Genomic DNA, 24396 nt, shown 5'->3' on the forward strand with positions numbered 1-24396 from the left:
TATAAACAAAAGAGGTTGGACTGGATAAATGGAGTTAAACTCAAATAGAAATAATCTGGTTTGCCAGAGTTTGACAGCTTTGGAATAAATGACCACTGAATTATTCCTAGACTAAAATCTACAATTTTTATTATTCTGTTAGTAATTATAAATGTAGTAACTTTTCAAACCCATTCAATTCAGCAAATGTTTACTCATCTTCTGTTGTGATAAGGCAAGCATTAAGGAAGAACCCAATATCTGACAGCTCTACCAGTAATCAGAATATAACTTGTTGGTAATTTTTTATTAGGTACTACTACATTCCAGGCAGTGTGAAGTGCTGGGATACAATTAAAGTCATTACAGAAGTTGACATCATTGAAATCGTTTAGTAATATACCAAATTCAATTCAGTCCAAAATCTTCCTTCTACTCAGGGTAAGACTCTGCTCATTTATCTGTGTATAATACCTCTCTAAGAGGCACTTGTTGGTGGACTAAAGCAATAGCCATTTTGTTTTTCATGTGTAGATGGTTAATGTAGTTTTCACTGAAAAGATTTTCTCCATGCTTCATGTGAATTAATATGATATCACCTAAATGTGAACATGGAGGGAAAGCTAATGAAGAGTGGGGAATCTTGGGTTTGTTCAATCTTTTTTACAGGATATCTTCCATTAGAAGCATTCACAAAATCTTTTCTACTTGACAGGACCTAGCACAGATTGAGCTACACTGACACCACCTTTGAAAGTTCTGTGGCACCTCCATAGAACAGTGGGATAAGCACTCCTACTTTAGGAGGAGTTTTAGAAGCTCACTATCAATAAACCCAAGATTTATTGAACATACATTATTTTAAGGCAGAATGCATGAAATATGACATCTATCTCCAAAGAATTCTTAAGGGGTGATAGACACTTATTAAACAAATAGACTTACGGTCCTAAATAAGCAATTATATTAGCAAAATCATTAAAACCATATGTGAGTGTATTATAACTAGGTATCAAATTATCACTATAAAGAAATAGGTTTTAAGATTAACAGGGAAAGTGCCTAGCTACAAGATAAAAATCAATTTAATTCCATGAGAATTTTCTTGGCTATTGTAGGCATATACATATGGCTATATGGAAAGTATTATGTTAAGTGAGGGTGATAAAAAGGTAATAGTGAAAAGGTGTCAGCCTTTAAGGAGCTTACAATTTAGTGGGGATGGAGTCAGATATCGATTTAGGACTGTGGTTAAGGCAGTTTAAGAATGAAACATAGTAAGACAAGTTTAACACAATCAGGCTTTTTTAGCCCTTCCTTTTTAAGTCACTGCACTCTTTAACAACCACTGCAAAAACACAAGGCCTTTGTTACTTAACTGACTCCTTGACTATAATATATCAAGTCTCCAAAATATGGACTTTATTTTTCTTTTTTATAAATATAATTCAATCTGAACTTCCCTTAAAATGTATGCCTCTGTGTAAAGTTGTTCCATGACTGGTATCCTGTTAAATCTGCTATTTGTGTTGGTTTTATTCTGTTATATCATTTTCCCATAATAACTGCACAATATCACATTATTTCGGGTGTTTATAGGATGTGGATGGACATTACATAAGTGTGACCTACATATACCATTATCCTACTTCTTATGTTCCTCTGACTTCTTCATTTAATTCTTTTGGAAAAAAATAGTTTGAGGTTCACTGCATATGCAAAAATGACTCTCAAATGGCTGCCAAAAGTTATGGAGAGTACATTTGGCATTGCTGTTAATTCAATAGTTTATGTGAGTACAAACATTAAACCTGTAAAAAAAAAAAATCACATGTTACCTTATACCTGTAGCTGCTTGCTTTGTCCCAAATAATGGGGAGAATAAAATATTTTAAATGGATGGTCTCATTGATTTTCAAATCTTCTGTCAAAGTCATTTGTTAACAATGAAACTAGCTACTCAATGAAAATAACAGTCCAGCACTTAAGCTATAGAGGTCATTTCCTTATGTTATATTTTATTCCTTATTAATGCTATAATAATAATTTTGAATTAAAAGTGACATTAGAAGTCATTGAAGAAGTGCCAGACATAAATATTTGTGTCTTCTAAGACAAAATTTCCAAATCATCTTTCCTCATTTCCAACAGCTAAAGAATATAATTATTCTTTATAAATTATTTATGTGAATGTAAATATAATCCCTAGAATATAATACAAACCTAACATTATTCAAACAAATTTCATCCTTTTTTTTTCTGTCTGTAATGGCTACAGTAAATATAAGGAAATGATTACCTTCCTGAACTTTGCAGTTGGAGCTCATACTTTCTCACAGAGGTTATCACATAAGAGTACCTTTTGGGGAATTACAGGTGAGGTGACTGGCTAATTTTCTATGAGTATGCCTTTGTGCTACATAGTGTCTTGTGTAGAGGTAATCAAATAACAGAGCTTTAAATAAAGCAAATCAACCAGACAGTTAAGAATCCTAGGAGACATGTAAGGAAATGTGAGGTCAGTGAGATTTTGCCCTATATTCTGGATGATGGAAAACTTCCTCCCTACTGAGGGGCAGTGACTATAAAACCTCTCCCAATCAAAGGCAGGCTGAGACATCCATAGAAAGGCACAACCCACCACATCTAGCTTAAGGGCATCAAAGACAAAATAGTATCAATCAAAGCAAAGCAAAGGAAACCAACCAACCAAAGAAACAACAACAAAACCATCCAGCCTGACTTTCCTAGCAGAAGTCTGTGATTTCTTTTAATTTCCTGTGCCTTGTGCTAATTATAAAGACAGGAGCCCAGGCAACTATCTGACCTCTAGAGAGTTAGAAAATTCCATATACTTCCTATTTAACAACTGATGGATGTTCAATGCCTCATAACATCACCCCCCCCCAAAATAAACAAACAAAAACAAAGGTATCATGGGAAAACAAGGGCAGAAAATTAATTTGAACAATAATAAAAGCCAACTAAATATTCCAAGATCATTAGCCTCTATTTTCTTTTTTCCCCCTATTTAATAGTATTTTCTTTTTTTCCAACTACATGCAAAGATAGTTTTCAACATTCTTTTTTACAAAATTTTGAATTCCAAACTTCTACCCCTCACTCTCTTTGCTACCCCCTTCTCAAAATGGCATTCAAAATGATATAAACTATACACGTTCTTTCTTTGAATGTAGACACCATTTTCCATCGTGAGCCCCTTGGAATTATCTTAGATCATTGCATTGCTGAGAAGAGCTAAGTCTATCAAAGTCAGTCATCACACAACCTGGCTGTTACTATAGGTACAATTTTCTCCTGGTTCTGCTCACTTCACTTACCATCAGTCCATACAAGTCTTTCCAGGTTTTTCTGAAATCTGCCTGCTCATCATTTCTTATAGAATAATAGTATTCCATTACATTCATATACCACAACTTGTTCAGCCATTCCCCAATTGATGGGCATCCCCTCAATTTCTAATTCTTTTCCACTACAAAAAGAGCTGCTATACATATTTTTATATGTGTGGGTCCCTTTCCCTTTTTTATGATCTCTTTGGGATACAGACCTAATATTAACTAGACTATTGCTAGATAAAAAGGTATGTAAAATTTTACAGTCCTTTGGACACAGTTCCAAATCGCTCTCCAGAATGGTTGGATCAGTTCACAATTTCACCAAAAATTCATTAGAGTTCCAATTTTCCCACATTTTCTCCAACATTTATCATTTTCCTGTTTTGTCATATTAGCCAATCTTATAGGTGTGAGGTGGTACCTCAGAGTTGTTTTAATTTGCATTTCTCTAATCAATAGTGAGTTAGAAGATTTTAGAAGATTTCTTTTCATATGACTATAGATAGGTTTAATTTCTTCATCTGAAAACGGCTTATTTGTATCCTTTGACCATTTATCAATTGGGGAATGACTTGTACTCCTATAAATTTGACTTATTTAGTGGCAGCTGGGTAATGTAGTGGATAGAACACTGGCCCTGGAGTCAGGAGGACCTGAGTTCAAATCCAGTCTCAGATACATAATACTCACTAGCTGTGTGACCCTGGGCAAGTCACTTAACCCCAATTGCCCTCACCAAAACAAACAAATGAATTTTACTTACTTCTCTATATATTTCAGAAATAAGGCTTTTATCAGAGACACTGGCAGTAAAAAAAATTGTTTCCTAACTTTCTTCTTCTTACCCAATCTTGGTTGAAATTGGCTTTGTTTGTGCTTTTTAACTTCATGTAATCAAAATTACTCATTTTGCATTTTATAATGTTCTCTATCACTTGTCTGATCATAAAATCTGACAGGTAAACCATTCCTTGCTCTTCTAATTTGCTTATAGTTTCATCCTTTTTGTCTAAATCATGTACCCATTTTGACCATGTGCTGGTATATGGTTTAAGATATTGGTCTAGGCTTAGTTTCTGCCATACTCTTTTACAATTTTTTAAGTTTTTTTTCCCAAATAATGAGTTCTTATCCTAGAAGCTGAAGCCTTTGAGTTCATCATATATTAGATTACGATAGTCATTTACTCCTGTGTCTTATGTACGTAATCTATTCCAATGACATATTACTCTATTTCATAGCCAGTACCAGCTAGTTTTGATGACTGCTCCCTTATAATACAGTTTCAGATCTGGTATGGCTAGGCCACCTGTCCTTCCATTTTTTTTCATCAATTCTCTTAATATTCTTGACATTTTGTGATTCCAGATGACTTCCGTTATTGTTTGTTTCTAGCTCTATAAAATGTTTTTTGTAGTTTGATTGGTATGGCCTTGAAGAGGTAAATTAATTTAGGTAGAATTTTCATTTTTATTATATTTTTATTATAATAGCTAGACCTACCCATGAGCAATTGATATTTTTCCAATTATTTAGATATGACTTTATTTGTGTGAATAGTGTTTTGTAATTGTGATCATATAGTTCCTGCGTAAGCCTCTACTTTTTTAACTTCCAATCTTAATTCTCTCTCTCTCTCTCTCTCTCTCTCTCTCTCTCTCTCTCTCTCTCTCTCTCTGTGTGTGTGTGTGTGTGTCTCTCTCTCTGTCTTTCTCACTTTCTCTCTTTGTATGTATATGCATGATAGGCAAGCATATATTTATATGTACATATGTACGTATATACATAAGTATATCTCTACACACATATTTTACCCTCTGGTTCTAGAATATCAAGGTAGTTTTCCTTGATAGTTTCTTGAAAGATGATGTCTAGGCTCTTTTTTTTTAAATTTTAAAATTTTTATTTTATTATTTTTTTAATATAAATTTCTTTATTTTTAGTTTTCACTATTCACTTCCACAAGTTTTTGGGTTCCAAATTTCTCACCCTTCCCCCCATCCCAAGATGGCATGCATTCTGAATACCCCTTCCCCTGGTCTGCCTTCTCTTCTATCTCTCCCCCCTTCCTTCTCTCATCCCCTTCCCCTTCTATTTTCCTGTAGAGCAGGATAGACTTCTGTACCCCATTTCCTGTATTTCTTATTTCCCAGTTGCACGTGAAAACATTTTTTTAAAACCTTTTGTTTTTAAAACTTTGAGTTCCAAATTTTCTCCCTTCTCCCTCCCCACCCACCCTCATTGAAAAGGCAAGAAACTCAATATAGGTTGTACATGTGTAGTTATGCAAAACACTTCCATAGCAGACATGTTGTGAAAAACTAACTCTATTTCCCTTAATCCTATCCTGCCCTCCCATTTATTCTATTCTTTTTTTTGACCCTGTCCCTCCTCAGAAGTATTTACTTCTGATTACCCTTTCCCAATCTGCCCTTCTCTCTATCACCCCCTCGCTCTCTTGTCCCCTTCTCCCCCTATTTTCCTGTAGGGTAAGACAGATTTCCATACCCAATTGAATGTGTATGTTATTCTCTCCTTAAGCCAAATCCTATGAGAATAAGATTCCTCATTCCCTCTCACCTTCCCCTGTTTCCCCTCCACTGTGAGAGACTTTTCTTTCTTTTTTTTTTGTGAGATAATTTACCCCATTCTACCTCTCCCTTTCTTCTCCAAGTATCATCCTCTCTCATCCCTTAATTTTATTCTCCAGATATGACCTTAATCTTCAACTCACCCTGTGCCCTCTATCTATCTATACACACATACAAACAATATTTTCCTTCAACTACCCTAATACTGACAAAGTTCTCATGAGTTACAAATATCATCTTTCCATGCAGGAATGTAAACAGTTCAATCTTAATAAGTCTCTTATGATTTCTCTTTCCTGTTTACCTCTTCATGTTCCACTGGAGTCCTGTATTTGAAAGTCAAATTTTCTGTTTAGCTCTGGTCTTTTCATCAGGAATGCTTGAAAGTCCTCTATTTCACTGAATGACCATTTTTTCCCCTGAAGGATTATACTCAGTTTTGCTGGGTAGGTGATTCTTGGTTGTAATCCTATCTCCTTTGCCCTCCAGAATATTATATTCCATGCCCTGCGGTCCTTTAATGTAGAAGCTGCTAAATCTTGTGTTATCCTGATTGTGTTTCCACAGTACTTGAATTGTTTCCTTCTGGCAGCTTGTAATATTTTCTCCTTGACCTGGGAACTCTGGAATTTGGCTACAATATTCCTAGGAGTTTTCCTTTGGGGATCTCTTTCAGGAGGAGATCTGTGGATTCTTTCAATTTCTATTTTGCCCTCTGGTTCTAATATATCAGGGCAGTTTTCCTTGATAATTTCTTGAAAGATGATGTCTAGGCTCTTTTTTTGATCATGGCTTTCAGATAGTCCAATAATTTTTAAATTCTCTCTCCTGGATCTATTTTCCAGGTCAGTTGTTTTTCCAATGAGATATTTCACATTGTTTTCTAATTTTTCATTCTTTTGGATTTGTTTTACAGTGTCTTGATTTCTCATAAAGTCACTAGCTTCCAATTGCTCTATTCTAATTTTTAAGGAAGTATTTTCTTCAGTAATCTTTTGGACTTCCTTTTCCATTTGGCCAATTTTTCTTTTTAGGGCATTTTTCTCCTCATTGGCTTTTTGGACCTCTTTTGACATTTGGGTTAGGCTGTTTTTTAAGGTGTTATTTTCTTCAGGATTTTTTGGGGTCTCCTTTAGCAAGCTGTTGACTTTTTTCATGATTTTCTTGCATCACTCTCATTTCTGTTCCCAGTTTTTCCTCTACTTCCCTTACTTGCTTCTCAAAATCCCTTTTGAGCTCTTCCAAGGCCTGGGACTGATTCATATTTTTCTTGGAGGTTTTGGATGTAGGAGCTTTGACTTCGTTGTCTTCTTCTGGTTGTATATTTTGATCTTCTTTGTCACCAAAGTAAGGTAATATAGTCTGACCCTTTTTGCATTGCTTGCTCATGATCCCAGCCAATTACTTTAGTTGTAAACTCTTTGTCAAGGTAAGAGTCTGCTTCCAATGTGGAGAATGTACTGTCCCAAGCTTCAGGGGTTTGTGTAGCTGTTTTCAGAGATACTTGTAGGGACCTGTAAATTTTCAGTTCTTGCAAGGTGGTATGATAAGGGGCGAGGTGTTTACTCCTTTCCTGGCCTGTGACCACAAGTATTCCTTTCTGTCCCATAACTGTGAGGAGGGGTGTCTCTGCACAGCCACTACAAGCTCCACCATGCCAGGGCTCCTCCTCACCCGAGCACTGCCGCCCAGAACTGTGGCCCAGATCCACACACGGGCAAAGCAAGAGATTCCTGCGTCAGCACTGGCAAAGAGATCCCTGCAGTCCCTCTCTGATCAACCACTGAACTCCCCCTCAGTCTGTGGGCCGGAAGCTCGGGAAGCAGCTGCCCCCCCCCCCCCCCCCCCCCCGCCAGGGCCACGCTCTTGGGGAATGGAATTGAAACCCCGCCTTCCTCTCTGACCACCGACAGAAACAGACTTTTCCCACTGACCTTCTAAGTTGTCTTTGGCATTGGTGGATTGAGGAGTCTGGAAACCTCCACAGTTGCCCGCGATTCAGTCTTCTGAGGCCTGCTCCAGGTTTGCTGTGGCCTGCCCGCCCACGCTGTGGCCTGTGCACCCACGCCACGCTGCGCTGCGCTCCCAGCCCGACGAGATACAGCTTTCTGATGAAACGTCCAGGTTGTCTTGGGCTGGAAATTTGTTTCACTCTGTCTTTTTGTGGGTTCTGCTGCTTCAGAATTTGTTTAGAACCATTTTTTATGAGTATTTGGAGGGGTTTGGGGGAGAGCTCAAGCAAGTCACTGTTTTCACTCTGCTATCTTGGCTCCACCCCCCTAGGCTCTTTTTTTTTGATTATGGCTTTCACGGGGTCCAATAACTTTTAAATTATCTCTCCTGGATGTCTACTTGTTTTTAATCATCCTTTCCACTTCTGCTTCCTCTTACTGCACCTTCATTCTTCTTTTACAAATTAAAATTTCACTTATAAGAGAATATGAAGTAGAGATTAACATAAAGTTTTACACCTCTTCCAAAAAAAAAAAAACTTGACAATTTTAAGATGGAATTATTGTGCCTCTGCTTAATTCTACTGAAAAAAAAAATTCTAGGGGTTTAAGCAACCTCACCAAAAATCAAAGTAGCTATAACATAAACACTTTGAAGACAAGGATCATTTTTGTTTTCATTTTGTTTCTGCAGTACCACAGTACAGAAGTGACTAATAAATGTTTGATAAATTGATATCGCTTCTTAGAAAACTAATTTAAAATAAGAACTACGTTAAGAAAGGAATAATTTCTAGGACAAGTGTGGTGATATTTAGCTTGTTTTAGTCTGTTTTATTCAAACCACTGCATTCATTTCTTGGTACCACATTATGATGGTCATGGCTATATTTAAGTGAGTCCAGAGGAGGGCAGCTAGCATGATGAGGGACCTTGATAAAGGTGATTTTACCAAGATGGTTCAGTGAATAAAGTACCAAATCTGGAGTCAGGAATGTCTGAGTTCTAATCTGGCTTCAGATATTTGCTAACTGTGTGAACCAACCAAGTAACTTAACCTCTGTTTATTTCTGTGTCCTTAAGTATAAAATGGGTATAAAAATAACACCAACCTGACAGGGTATTTGTGAAGATCAAGTGATATAATATTTTGAAAGAACTTAGCACAATGCTCAGTATGTAATAGATTCTTAATGAAGGTTGCTCTTTTTCCTACTTTAACCTCATGCCACATAAGAAGAAGTTGAAAGCATTGGGGATCTATGGTGTGGAGAAGAGAAGATTCATGGAGAACATGATAGCTTTAGTAAGTTTCCAAAGAACTATCATCTTAAAGAAGAAAAAATAAAGTTTTGTTTTGCCACAAAGGTCAGAACTAGGAATAATGGATGAAAGTGGTAGAGAACCAAATGGAGGTTTGTTGAAAGACACTGAGCATCCTCTGAAACTAAAACTCCAAAAAAATCACTAGTATTGACCCCCCAAAGGAAGGCAGGACTTTTCTCTCCTCCTGACTGTAAGAGATCATAAGGTTTATGGGTGGAGGGAGTGGTTTTCTAGTAGATGATTTCCTCCCTGATGTGTTCACCTTATTGATCAAGAGCTCAAAAAGGAGCTTAAAAATCATATAAGAGAGGTAGGAGGAAAAAAAGGAAAATAAATTAAAGTGATGCAAGAGAATTATGAAAAAAGAGTCAACAGCTTGGAAAACTACTTAAAAAGTAGAATTAGACAAATGGAAAGGGAAGTACAAAGCTAACTGGGAAAAACAACTACTAATAAGTTAGTATTGGGCAAGTGGAAGCTAATGACTCTGTGAGATGTCAAGAATCAATTAAGAAAACTCAAATGAATGAAAAAAAGAGAATGTGTAAAATACATGATTGGAAGAAAACAAAAACAAAAACAAAGCAACTCACCTGGAAAATAGATCCAGGAGAGAAAATGTCAGAATCATTGGACTACCTGAAAGTCATAATCATAAGGACAACCAGGAAAACAGCTTTCAAGAAATTTTCAAAGCTGCCAGAGGGCAAAATAGGCATTGAATGAATATACTGATTACCTCAGGAAAGAGATCTCAAAATAAAAACTCAGAGAAACATTATAGAATGAAGGGGAAAAAATTACTGCAAGTGGCCCAAAAGAAACAATTCAGATATTGTGGAGCCACAATAAGGATTACACAGGACTTAGGAGCTGCAACATTAAAGGACTGGAAGTCATGAAACTTAATAAGCTGGAAGAGAAAGGAGCTAGCACTACAATCAAGAAAGACCTATCTGGTGAAATTAAGCATAACAGATGAAGGGAAAAAATGGTTATTAATGAACTAGAAGGATTTCAAGTTTTCATAAAGAGAAGACCAGAACTGAACCAAAAAATGTGTCTCCAATATCCAGATCCAAAAACAACATAAATAGGTAAAAATGAGGAAAATAGAGATTCAATGGAATTGAACTATTTACATTCCTACATGGGAATATGATATTTAAAATTCTTAAAAAACTGTACCACTAATAATACAGCTAGAAGGCATATATCTATATCATCTATAGCTATATCTATATCTGTATCTATATCTATATCTATATCTATATCTATATCTATATCTATATCTATATCTATATCTGTATCTGTATCTGTATCTGTATCTGTATCTGTACCTGTACCTGTACCTGTACCTGTACCTGTATCTGTATCTGTATCTGTATCTGTATCTGTATCTATATCTATATCTATATCTATATCTATATCTATATCTATATCTATATCTATACCTATACCTATACCTATACCTATACCTATATCTATATCTATATCTATATCTATATCTATATCTATATCTATATCTATATCTATATCTATATCTATATCTATACCTACATCTACATCTATACCTACACCTACATCTACATCTACATCTACATCTACATCTACATCTACATCTACATCTACATCTACATCTACATCTACATCTACATCTACATCTATATCTATATCTATATCTATATCTATATCTATATCTATATCTATACCTATACCTATACCTATACCTATACCTATACCTATACCTATACCTATACCTATACTATATCTATATCTATATCTATATCTATATCTATATCTATATCTATATCTATATCTATATCTATATCTATATCTATATCTATATCTATATCTACATCTACATCTACATCTACATCTACATCTATATCTATATCTATATCTGTATCTATATCTATCTATCTAGAGGGAAGGGTGTAAAGTGAATTTGATAGAATGACATAAAAATAATTAAGGAATGAGTAAGAGGAGTACACTGGGAGCAGAAGAAAGGGAAAGGTAGAATAAGGTAGATTATTTCACATGAAGAGACATGAAAAGGTTATTACAGTGGAGTGGAAGATAGGAGAATGGGTGATGGGCATTGTTGAATCTTACTCTCATCAGTATTGCCTCAAAGAGGGAATGGTATACATAATTGGTTGAATATAGAAATCTATCTTAGCTAACAGGAACATAGGAGGGAGGAGATTAAGTAAAGGTGAGAGGGGGAGTGACAGAATGGAAGTAAGATCAGGGAGGTTATAAAAGTAAAACAGTGGTAGAGAGGAACAAAGTGAAAGGAGAGTGAAGGCAAACAGGACTAAGAATAAGATGGATGGAAATACAGAAGTAGCAATCATAACTGTGTATGTGAATGAGATGAACTGTCCCATAAAACAGAAGTGGAGAGCAGAGGGGATCAAAAACCAGAATCCTACAGTATGTTGTTTACAAGAAACACATCTGAAGCAGAGAGGCACACACAGAGTAAAGGTAAGGGGCTACAGCAGAATGCACAATCTATTATGCTGTTGCTGAAGTTAACAAAAAAGCAGGAGTTGCAATCCTGATCTTAGATGAAGTAAAAGTGAAAATAGACCTAATCAAAAGAGATAAGGAAGGAAACTACAGTTAGCTAAAAACTATAGTTGACAATGAAGCAATATTAATACTGAACATATATACACCAAGTGGTATAGCATCCATATTCTTAAAGGAGAAGTTAAGTGAGTAACCAGAACAAATAGCAAAGCTATACCAGTGAGGGAAATCAACTGTCTCCCCTCTCAGAATTTGATTGATCCAACCAAAAATAAATAAAAAATAAACTGAAGAACTAAATACAATATTAGAAAATTTATATTTGACAGACCTTTGGAGGAAGGTAAATGGGAACAGAAAGGGATATGTCTGTTTCTTGGTAGCACATGGCACCTACACGAAAACTGATCATGCATAGGGCATAAATTCCTCAAATCAAATGTAGAAAGGCAGAGATATTAAATGAATTTTTGGATCATAATACAACAAAAATTACATTCAACAGAGACATTGGAAAATATATTAAAAGTTAATTGGAAACTAATCCTAAAGAATAAGGGTCAAAGAACATAATACTAAAAAAACCCCAATACTCTCATTAAAGAAAATGACAACAATTAGAAGATACACCAAAATTTATGGGATACAGCCAAAGCAATATTTAGGGGGAAAATTGTTTCTCTAAATTCTTACATCAATGAAATAGAAAAAGAAAACAACAATGAATTGGGCATGCAATTAAAATAAAGCTAGACAAAGAACAAATTAACAATCCTCAATTGAGCACCAAATAGGAAATCTTGAAAATTGAAGGTGAGATTAATAAGACTGAAAGAAAAAAAAAAACTATTGAGCTAATATATAAATCTATGAGCTGGCTTTATCAAAAAAAGAAAAACAATAAGATAAGGCATTGGATATTTGATTTAAAGAGAGAGAGAGAGAGAGAGAGAGAGAAGAAAAACCAAATATCCAGTATCAAAAATGAAGAGAATGAAATCACCACCAATGAAGAAGAAATTAAAGAGAATGAAATCACCACCAATGAAGAAAAAATTAAAGTAGTCATTAGGAAATATTTTGTCCAGTTATATGCCAATAAATCTGACAAACTGAGTGAAGTCAATGAATACTTACAGAAACATAAGTTACTGAGATTGACAGATCAGGAAAAAGAAGCCCTAAATAACCCTATCTTAGAAAAAAAATTGAGTAAGTTTTTAATGAACTCCCTAATAAAAAATCCCCAGGGCCATATTATTTCACAAGTGAATTCTACCAAACATTCAAGAACAATTAATTCTAATATTGTGTAAAATATTTGGGAAAACAGGTGAAGAAGTCCTACCAAACTCCTTTTATGACACAAATATAGTGCTGATACCTAAATCAGGAAGAGATAAAACAGAAGAAGAAAATTAAAGGCCAATTTCACTGATGAAAACTGATACAAGATTTTGAAAAAAAATACTAACAAGGTGATAATAGCAATATGTTACAAAGGTTATATACTATCACAAGGTGGAATTTGTACTAATGCAGGGTTAGTTCAATATTAGGAAAACTATCAACATAATTGACCATATAAATGACACAACCAACAGAAATCATGTGATTATCTCAAAAATGATGAAAAAAGATTTTTGACAAAATACAGCACCCATTCCTTTTAAAAACACTTAAGAGCATAGGAATATAGAGAACATTCCTTAAAATGATAAATATTATTTAAAACCATCACCAAACATTATCTCCAATGGGAATAAGCTAGAAGCCTTCCCAATAAGATCAGGAGTGAAACAAGAATGCCCATTATCACCAATATTGTTCAATATACTACTAGAAATGTTAGCTATAGCAATTAGAGATGAAAAAGAAATTGAAGGAATTAGAATAAGACATGAGGAAACAAAACTATCACTTTTTGCAGATGATTTGGTGGTATACTTAACCCTAGAGAATCAACTGAAAAACTACTTGAAATAAGTAACAGCTCACCAAGGAAAATGTTATCCCCATCTAGATGAGGAACCGACAGACTCTGAATGCAGTTTGAAGCACATTTTTTTCACTTTATTTTTTTCCCTTTTGATCAGTTTCTTCTTTTATAACTGTGACTAATATTGAAATACGTTTTACATGATTGCATATGTATAAGTTATATCATTTTCAGAAGAGGGGAGGGAGAAAAAAGAAAAACTCAAAATCTTGTAAAAAATTATCTTGACATGTAATTTGAAAAAAACAATGAAATATTATTAAACCCAGAAATAAAAATATGAACCAATTAATTAATAAAACAGTCAGACTTAATCAGCTCTTAGAAATATTGAGTTTCTTAATTCATACAGTAAGAAAAGTTAGTGAAAAAGAAGGAGCCATCTCAAACCAATGGCACAGACTTCCAAAATACATACATCCAGAGAAAATGAACACAAATTTAAAGCACAAGTTTCAAAGGGGGTAACTCTAACTCCATAAAGTCCTTTTTGCCAGAAGTTCTCTTATATATTTTGCGGGCTGTTAGGAAATTCCTCTTAGACATGGTTCACCCTTCAGTTGGGTCCCATGTCCAGTTCTGAAGCTTCTTTTCTTCAGTATCTCTTGTTGGTTCTCAAATTCTGTTGTGAACAGTGTCATTAGTTGATGTGATAAATCTGCTAAGATATTCATGAGAATTCTAAATTCTCTGGTTGAAGTTCTAAACATCTTTCTATGATTAAAGGGGTTTAAGTGGAGACCAGGTTCTTCTTCTATCCCTCCCTAACACCAGATAATTCTCTCTTAATGGTTTGGTTGGAACTGTCTTTACACTCAAAATCTGGTTTGCGATCTGTTTTTCTGTTATCCAAAACTCACAGTGCATGCCTGAATATTCTCCACCCATCCCAGAATACTTCTCTTACAGCTTGACTTCATCCAATTGTCTTCATCCTTTCCAAATTGGTCAATATTTTTTTTTAAATATAAGCATCCATAATTGATTTATTTAATGGATACCTATAAAGACCATTCCATGTGTAGAATGTACAAGGGATCCAGGAAATAGAAATACTGTAGAGAAACTTTTAATAAAGATTTCCTTATTTCTTTCAAGGATATCATCATTCTAGTCACACAGCTTCTCAAAATTATCCTCAGTACTTTACTGTCACTTATCCTCCCCTATATCCATTAAGCTAACAACTTATGTCTATTGTATCTCCACAATACCTTTTGCATTTGTCCCTTTCTCTCCTCTCACAACATGTGCATCCTGCTTTAGTTCTTTACCTCTCATGTTACTTAATTGGTCTTCCAATATCCAACCTCTCCCCTCTTCACCCCATCCTTCCCACAACTGTTAAATTGAAATTTCTCAAAGCATAGATCTTAACTTGTCACTCCCCTACTCAAGAACTTTCAATAACTTTTTCTGAACTTCTAGAATAAAATTGCAAATTATTCCATTCAATTTTCAAATTCCTCCATAATATGACTAAAACATATATATATGTATATAGATAGATAGATAGATAGATAGATAGATAGATAGATAGATATAGATAGATAGATATAGATATAGATATATAGGCTTATCAGAATTCCTCCTGTACACAGTTCTCCAAAATCATTTACTTCCTATGTCCTTTATCTAAAATCCCATTTCCCAACTCCTTTCTTTGCGCAAGCTGGCTCCCATGCCCAAAGAGTTTCCCTTCTTATCTTTGACCCTCTAAGCTCCTCCCTCCTTTCAAACCTCAACTCTATTCCATCTGATTACATTCTTTCTTATTAGTGATTTCTTTCCCCTGAAATTATTGTTGATTGATTTTTTTATTCACTTGACTGCATACGTGCTATTTCTGACAAGAAAAATGTGAGGTCTTTGAGGGCAGAGACAATTGTATTTTTGTCTCTGAATGCCCTAGAACCTTAGCATGATGTCTATTACATAAGTGCTAAATAAGTGTTTCTTCAATTAGATTGAGTTGAATCTATTATTATTATTATCCAACATTATTTCCCATTCATCTAACTCTGTTTTCTTTTTCGGGGTTGAGACAGTACTTTTTTCATTAGTCTCTGATGTGCATTGAGTTTAAAATGACTATGAAATGCAAGAAAAGTCCACCAGAGCTAGATTAGGTTATTTCAAATAAATGGCACAAAATAAAACTAGCTGTTCTCTATGGCATCATTTACCTTTTTATCACATGTTATATTTTAACAGTAATACACAAAACTGTTTCTTTCCCTTAATATATTCTTAGAACTAATGCATATTGCTAGTATGCATGGCTTACAACTCAGTGGTTTGATAATGCTCTTTATACCTGAGATATTTAACACATATTTAGATGCCACATTAAAACACTGAATGATTGTACTTGGGGAATGCTGCATATTTTTCCCACCCCCAGTTCCTCTGAGATCAAGACATTTGCAAATATGTACACAGAAGACAGGTGTGAGCATTGTGTTGGGAATAACTGTAACCAACAAAGGGGAATAGGGAATTACCCTATACTGCTGAAATTTTTACTTATTGTAATTTGATGAATTGAATATAGCAGTGATTGTATTATCAGATGAAGTAATTGATCAGAAGTTGAAGTTGAGTCTTCTGCTCCTATCACATAAACAACAACAATAATAACAACAGGCTAATGTAATCAATAACACTTTTCAGTGAAATGGGCTATATAGTTTGAGGGTACACTCAAATGATGAAAAATCTCTACTCTCAAAAAAATGTTCATTATATGTGGTAGTTAAAATAACCCTGCTATTATTTGTGGGGTAGTACGCAAATTATTTATACCTTCCGCCCATCAGTCTCTTCATCTGGTAATATGCTATACAGGAATAGGTGACATCTAGGTCACTTTCATGATTATGTTATATACTCAGTGAAAATAACATTTAATAATATAAGGAAGTAAATAACAAGTACCAAATGTTCAATTGAGGCCAAGAATGCTTTAAGAGCTCTACATAGGGAGAGATTGACTTTGACATTGGGTAATCATCGAAGGTATTACTAATGAAGAACATTAATAAGCAGGAAAAGTTTCAATGGAGAGCAACAGAATAATCATGGATACATATAACTAGAGGCTCAGTTGTAAGGGTTAGGGATGTTTCATGGAGAAGAGAAACTTTATGGAGATGTGATAGCTGAGTTAGAGGATTTGTGGAAGAAAGATTGAACTTCTGCTTTGCTGTAAAGGGAAGAATGAAAATAATGAGTGGAAGCTGTAAATGGGGAAATTTGGACTTGATGCCTGGAATAACTTCTTAATAGCTTCTTCCTGATGTGGAGTGGGCTTTTTCAGGAAGTACTGGGCTACCCCTTACTGTAGTTTTCAATCAAATACTATATAACCACTTGTTTAATGTATTGTAGTGGAGATTATTTGTCCTTTGTAAGTTAAAATTCTGTTGTACTGAATCTACATGTTTTTAGATGGGATTTGAGCTGGAAACTGATACAGGAGTAAAACTTGACTAGCTTGAGAAGAATGAATACTACCTTAAACAAAAGTCCAAAGGTGAGAATACACATGATATATTTGAAAGACTAACAGGTAGAGAGAAGAAGGTCCTTCTTACTGGGAAAAAGAAAAGGATAAATTTGGATATAAGAAATGGAGAAGAATCTATAGTACATCAAAATATGAGATGTTCAGTTTCAGCTTTGAGTTTGTCTTGATATGAGTAGTGGACTCTAATCTTTTTGATGTTCTTTATTCCAAATTAATGGAATTCCTCTGTAATAATCTAGTAGAACTTAATGTTTTAGCATTACATTCATATACATATATACACATACACATATGTATGTGCATGTGTATGTATGTATATGTATATATTTATATATGTAGATAGATACAGATATAAAGATAGATATTGATAGATAGCTTCATATGTGTGTATATAGTTGTTATAACTCTTTGATTTCAGAATATATCCCTCCCCTAATCAGTGAATCATTTTATCTAATTAATATTTTTAAAAAAGCTTTTTAACAAAACATATATGACAACCTTGTCTGACAATATACATAACACCCTATATCCACAGTCGCTTACATCTACAATGAAGGGAGGGAGACATATTTCTCATCTTTTATCAAAGACCAAGTTAAGTCACTATTGTGTGCCACAGAGTTCTTAAACTAAACATTTCCAGAACTAAACTCATTGTTTTTCAGCTAAATTTCCCCCTCTTCCTAACTTCCTTATTACTTACAGTTTGCATCATTGTAAGCACTATCTGTATGGTGTTCCTGGCTCTTCTACTTAACTTCACATCAGTTTATATTTTCCTATTTTTTTTTCCCTGAACCTTCCTATTTGTCATGTATCCTTTACAATTAGTATTTCCTTTAGCACATTAATATTATGGTTGATTTTGTCCTAGAAAAAAAAGCTTTCAATATCTACAAAGAAAATAAGTGATGAGCCAGAGAAAATGCAACATTATTTTTTATTATTTTCCCATTTGCTTTTCAAAGTATACATTGTCATAGTTTTAATCTTAGATTATAAATATAGCTGAAAGTTATTTATCAGCCTTATCATTCTCATTATATTTTATTTAATATTGTCTGATTCAAAAATATTATAATATATTCTTCTCTCTTACCTAGCAAGCCATATCTTCTAACAAAGAAATAATTTAATCCTTTTTGTTATCATATATATCATATATCACATCACATCACATCACATCATATCTATCTATCTATCTATCTATCTATCTATCTATCTATCTATCTGTCTATCTATCTATCATTAAGTCTAAGTCTCCTTATCTCACTCCAGAAGGAAGTAAAGGACCTATTGATATTTCTAATCCAACCATGATTGACATAGAAGCTTTGATCTGTTCCATTTCTGAATTGTGCAGGTGGACCCCTCTTTAGACAACCTCATTCCCATCCTGCATTCCTGGACACATGTCATATCAATGACATATTTGTTGTTGATGCCTCAGTAGCTCAGATTACACATGTCTATCACCAAGCCCAGTGTAAGATATTTTTTTTAATGGAAGATAAAGAAAAAAGCAATTCATTGAGTAAGATCAACAACATATCAGATAAGTCTGATGGAATATGCAATATTCTATACCCATTGTTTTCTCATATCTACTAAGAAGTGAGAATAGTCCAATTCCTCAGATTCTCATGCTTGGGCTATATGTAGGAATCCTTTTTCTTTCTTTCTTTCTTTCTTTCTTTCTTTCTTTCTTTCTTTCTTTCTTTCTTTCTTTCTTTCTTTCTTTCTTTTTTTCTTTGAATCACATCATTCTTAACTAAATAAACTGTTTCAATCCTACCTACATGCAAACATTAGAACACAAAATTATCATATATGGAGATTCATATAGCATTGTTGGAAAGGGTAAATTATCATTAAATCAATTCTCTTCTATTTTTTTTCTGAACCTTATGGATGAAAGGCAGTGTTGACAGTAGAAAAGGGAAGACCCCACTTTTCTGCTATGTCATAAGAAAGTTTTGTTCACAAATAGAGTAAGTTTTGTTCACCAAAAATACGTTAATTTGAAGTACATTCTTAAGCAACAGTGATCTATATTAGGCCAGACTCACATGTTTAATGTTTGTGTAATTGCAGCACCCATGAATTCAGCAGACACCTTTAGGCTTTTAAAAAATTCTGGATCAGTCCTCTCCATACAAACTGTGAAGCTAAGAAAATCACTGGTTCCAAATTAATGATTCACTTGATCACTGAAATTTCATCTTGGTAGCATGAAATCATAATTTCAACAAGTCCACATTAGCTGTGTGTGAATATTCCTGTTCAAGTTCATATACTACTCAGAGATATTTTTTTTCTTACCATTAGGGATCACATATGAAGATTTTTTTAATTAAGCATTTGGGACAGTAGTGGATCATATCAGAAATACTACCCTCTTTCCTGTTTTTAACTCATGTCACTCCATTTCCAAGTTTTGAACACTTTCACTGTGTATCTCCAATGCCAGGAACTCTCTCACTTCTCATTTATCCCTCCTACCTTCATTAGTTTTCTTCAAGTCTCAGCTGAAGTCCCAATTACGTGAAGCTTTTTCCTGGTTTAGTTTAATGCCAGTGATTTCCCTCTGTTATTTATATCCAATTGATTGTGTATACACACACACATAATATAACTATAATTATATACATATATATATATACACATATATATATATATACATATATATATTAACTTTTATTATATGCACTACATATACATATAACATTATATCATACTTTATAATTATTATATCTATATACAAAATATCATATCTATTTATCTATCTATCTACCTACCTATCTATTTCTTTGTTGTCTTCCCCATTAAACCCTGAACTCATTGAGATCATAGACTATTTTTTTTTCTACTTTCTTTCTTATCCACAATGCTTACTGCAGTGCTTGGCACATAATAGAGACTTAGTAAAAGTTAGTTGCCTGCCTGCCTGCCTGATTTAATTAGTCCACCTCTTTTGGTAGGGGATAATAATATTTCCTAGGGTCATCTCTGGTAGTAACTCTCTCTCTCTTTCTCTCTCTCTCTCTCTCTCTCTCTCTCTCTCTCTCTCTCTCTCTCTCTCTCTCTCTTTCTCTCCATCTTTCTCTCATTATGACTAAGGACAATTTCTTTTACTCATAAATTTTGCACTCTAGTAATATATAGAGACAGCACTGGAACACATGAAAATATGTTGGATCATATTTTAAAAAATTATAGTGGAAGAGATGGAACCAAGATGGTAGAGAAAAAGCAGGGATTTGTCTGAGCTCTCCCCAATTTCCTTTAAAACAACTTAAAATAAAGTCTCAACATGAATTCTAGAGCAACAGAACCCATGAAAGAATGGAGTGAAACAATTTTTCAGCCCAAGATAATTTAGAAGGTCTTCAGGAAAAGTCTGTCTTATTTGATTTAAAAAGAGGGCACAGCACAGTGGAGACAGTATTCAGCAAACCAGCAGCAGAGCCCTAACCATAGCACAGATAAGCAACTGAGACCCCATGGTCTGAATGAGCAGGCCAGCAAAACAGTGGGCCAGATGTGAGGTCTCAAGCCCTGGTACAGCAGGCCAGTGAACAGTCGTGGGAGATGTGGAGCAGGTACAACTGGGCTAGTTGAACCTAGCACAGCAAGATACACATCAATTCAAGAGACCTCAGCTGAACAGGTGACCTAGCAACCCCAGAAGTCCTGGCACAATAAGCCAGTTATAAAGCCCCTGCCCTTTGTGCAAGAAGCATGGGGCAGTGTCCCTTGTATGCCAGAAATGAGCCCAACTTTAAAAGTCATGAAATAGGCAGGAACATGAGTAAAAACAAACAAACAAACAAATGAAATCCCTGACCATGGAAAGCTACTACAGTGACAGAAGATCAGAACACAAACTGAGAAAAGGAAACAGTGTCAAAATACCCACTTGTGAAGCCTCAAAGAGAAATATGAATTGGTCTCAGGCCCCAAATTACCTCTTGCAAGAGCCCAAAAAGGATTCAAAAATTAAATAAGAGGGGAAAAATTGAGAAAAGAAATATAACTTATGCAAGAGAGTTATGAAAAAAAGACTTAACACTTGTTAAAGGAAGCACACAAAATGGGAAAATTCACTGATGAAAACAACTCATTAAAAAGTAAAATTGATCAAATGGAACAGGATGTATAAAAGCTCACTAAAGAAAAAAAACTCCTTAAGGATTAGAACTGAGAAAGTAGAAGTTAATGATTGTATGAGACATCAAAAATCAATAATTAAAAAAATCAAAAGAATCAAAAAATAAAAGAAAATGTAAAATATCTTATTGAAAAAACAACTGATATGGAAAATAAGTCAAGGAGAGATAATTTAAAAATTATTGGACTGCCTGAAAACGTGTTTACAAAAAGCAATGGACAACATAATTAAAGAAATTATCAGGGAAAGAGTGTTTGTGTGTTTGTGTGGTGTGTGTGTGTGTGTGTGTGTGTGTGTGTGTGTAGTAGAATAGAGGACAGATTGAAGGAAGGAGTGGTCAGAATCAAAGCACTGCAGAAGAGGGACATGGGGACATGGTGAAAGGAGACAGAGAGAGAAGTACAAGCAGGGGAAATTAGGATGGAGGGAAATACACAGTTAGTAATCATAACTGTGAATGTGAATACATCTGATAAGATGTAAGAGGATAGAAGAGTGTATTAAAAAACAGCATCCTAGAACATGTTGTTACAAGAAACACATTTGAAGCAGAGAGACACACAGAGAAAAAAATATAAAAGTTTTGGGCAGAATATTTTATCCTTCAGCAGAAGTAAAAAACAAATATAACAGGGATAGCAATCTTGACCTCAGACAAAGCCAAAGCAAAAATAGATCTAATTAAGAGACAAGGAAGAAAACCACATTGTGCTAAAAGATAATGATAAAGAGAATGCAGTAATATCAATAATAAACATATGCATCAAATTACATATTATTCAAATTTTTAAAGGAGAAGTTAATTGAGTTATAAAAGGAAACAGTCAGTAAAACTATACCACTGGGAGACTTCAACATTCCCCTCTCAGAACTGGAGAAATAGAACCACAAAATAAACAAGAAAGAAGTTAAGGAGGTGGATAGATTTTTAGAATAGTTAGATATGGTACACATCTGGAAAAAATTGAAAAGGGATAGAAATGAATAAAATTTTTTCCACTGATATGAGGCACCTACACAAAAAAGTACATACCAGGGCCAATGTATTAGGGCATAAAACCCTCACAATCAAATGCAGAAAGGCAGAAATATTAAATGCATCATTTTCAGATAATAATGCAATAGTTACATTCCATAGAGGGCAATGAAAAAAATAGATTAAAGATTAGTTGACAACAAATAATCTACTCCTAAAGAAGGAGTTGTTCAAAGAACAAATAGTGGAAACAGTCAAGTATTTCATCAAAGAGAATGACTACATTCAATGAGGTAATAAACCAGAATTTATGGGATGTAGCCAAAGCAGAAGTTATGGAAAAAATTTTCATCTCTAAATTCTTATATCAATATCATAGAGATATAGCAAATCAATGGATTGGGCATGCAATTAAGAAATTAAATTAAGAAATTAAGAAAAATGACAAATTAATAATCCCTAATTAAATATCAAAGTGACAATCTTGAAAAATCAAAGGAGAGATTAACAAAATTGAAAGTAATAATGTGATTGCACTAATAAATAAAACTAAGAGCTGATTTTATGTGAAAAAAGTAGATGAGCCATTGGTCAATTTGACTTAAAAAAAGAATAAAACAAAGAGCACCAAATTGCAAGTATCAAAAATGAAGACTAAATTCACCAGCAATAAGGAGGAAATTTAATCAACAATTATAAACTATTTTGCCCAATTGTATGCCTATAAATATGACAATCTGAGTGAAATATATGAATATTTACAGATATATAAATTGCCTAGATTAACAAAAGAGTAAATAGAATACTTAAATAAATCTACTTTAGAAAAAAGAAAGTGAACAAACATCACTGATCTTGTCAAGAAAAAATCTCCAAGACCAGATGGATTTACAAGTAAATTCTACCAAACATTTAAAGAGTAATTAATTCAATAGTATATGCACTATTTGGGAAAATAGACAAAGAAAAAGTCCTACCAGATTCCTTTTATGACACAAATATTTGGCTGATGTCTAAATCAGGAAGAGTGAAAATATGTTATCAGGATCATACACTAATATCAGGTATGATTTATATCAGGAATGCAGGGTTGTTTAAATATTAGGAAAACCATGAGCATAACTGACCATATCAATAACAAATCAATAGAAATAATATCATTATCTCAGATGCAGAAAAGGCTTTTGACAAATTATAGCAGCTATTCCTACTAAAAATACTAGCGAGAATAGGGATAAATAGAGCTTTCTTTACAATGATTAGTAGTATTTATCTAAAATCATTAGCAAGCATCACCTGTAAGGATGATAAGGTAGAAGCCTTCCCAAAACAATCAGGGGTGAAACAGGAATGACCATTATCATCATTATTATTCAATATTATATTAGAAACGTTAGGTTTAGCAATAGGAGAAGAAAAGTAAATTGAAGGAATTAGAATACGGAATAAGAAACAAAACTATCATTTTTGCACATGATAAATTGGTATACTTAGGGAATCTTAGGGAATAAAAATTTTAAAAATGAGTTAAAATAATTAACAACTTTAGCATATTGCTATATATTACCAGCAAAGCACAGTAGCAAGAGATAAAAAGAAAAAAATATGTAATTTAAAATGACTATGAATAATATCAAACATTTGGGAGTATACCTGCCAAGAGAAAGTCAGGAAGTTTATGAATGCAATTACGAAACACTTTTCACAAAAAATAAAGTCAGATCTAAATAATTGGGAAAAAATATTGAATGCTCTTCTGTGGACCAAGTCAGCACAATAAAAATGACAATTCTACCTAAATTAATTTATTTGTTCAGTGTTATACCAATCAACCTTCCAAAATTATTTTTAAAGCTATGATAAATAATAACAAAATTCATCTGAGACCAAAAGATCAACAATATCAAGGGACTGAATGAAAAAAAAGGAAAGAAAGGTGGCTTAGCCATACAAGATCTCAAACTGTA

Source organism: Phascolarctos cinereus, unplaced genomic scaffold, assembly GCF_003287225.1.
Source record: "Phascolarctos cinereus isolate Bilbo 61053 unplaced genomic scaffold, phaCin_HiC Scaffold_5;HRSCAF=322, whole genome shotgun sequence".
Lineage (NCBI taxonomy): Eukaryota > Metazoa > Chordata > Mammalia > Diprotodontia > Phascolarctidae > Phascolarctos > Phascolarctos cinereus.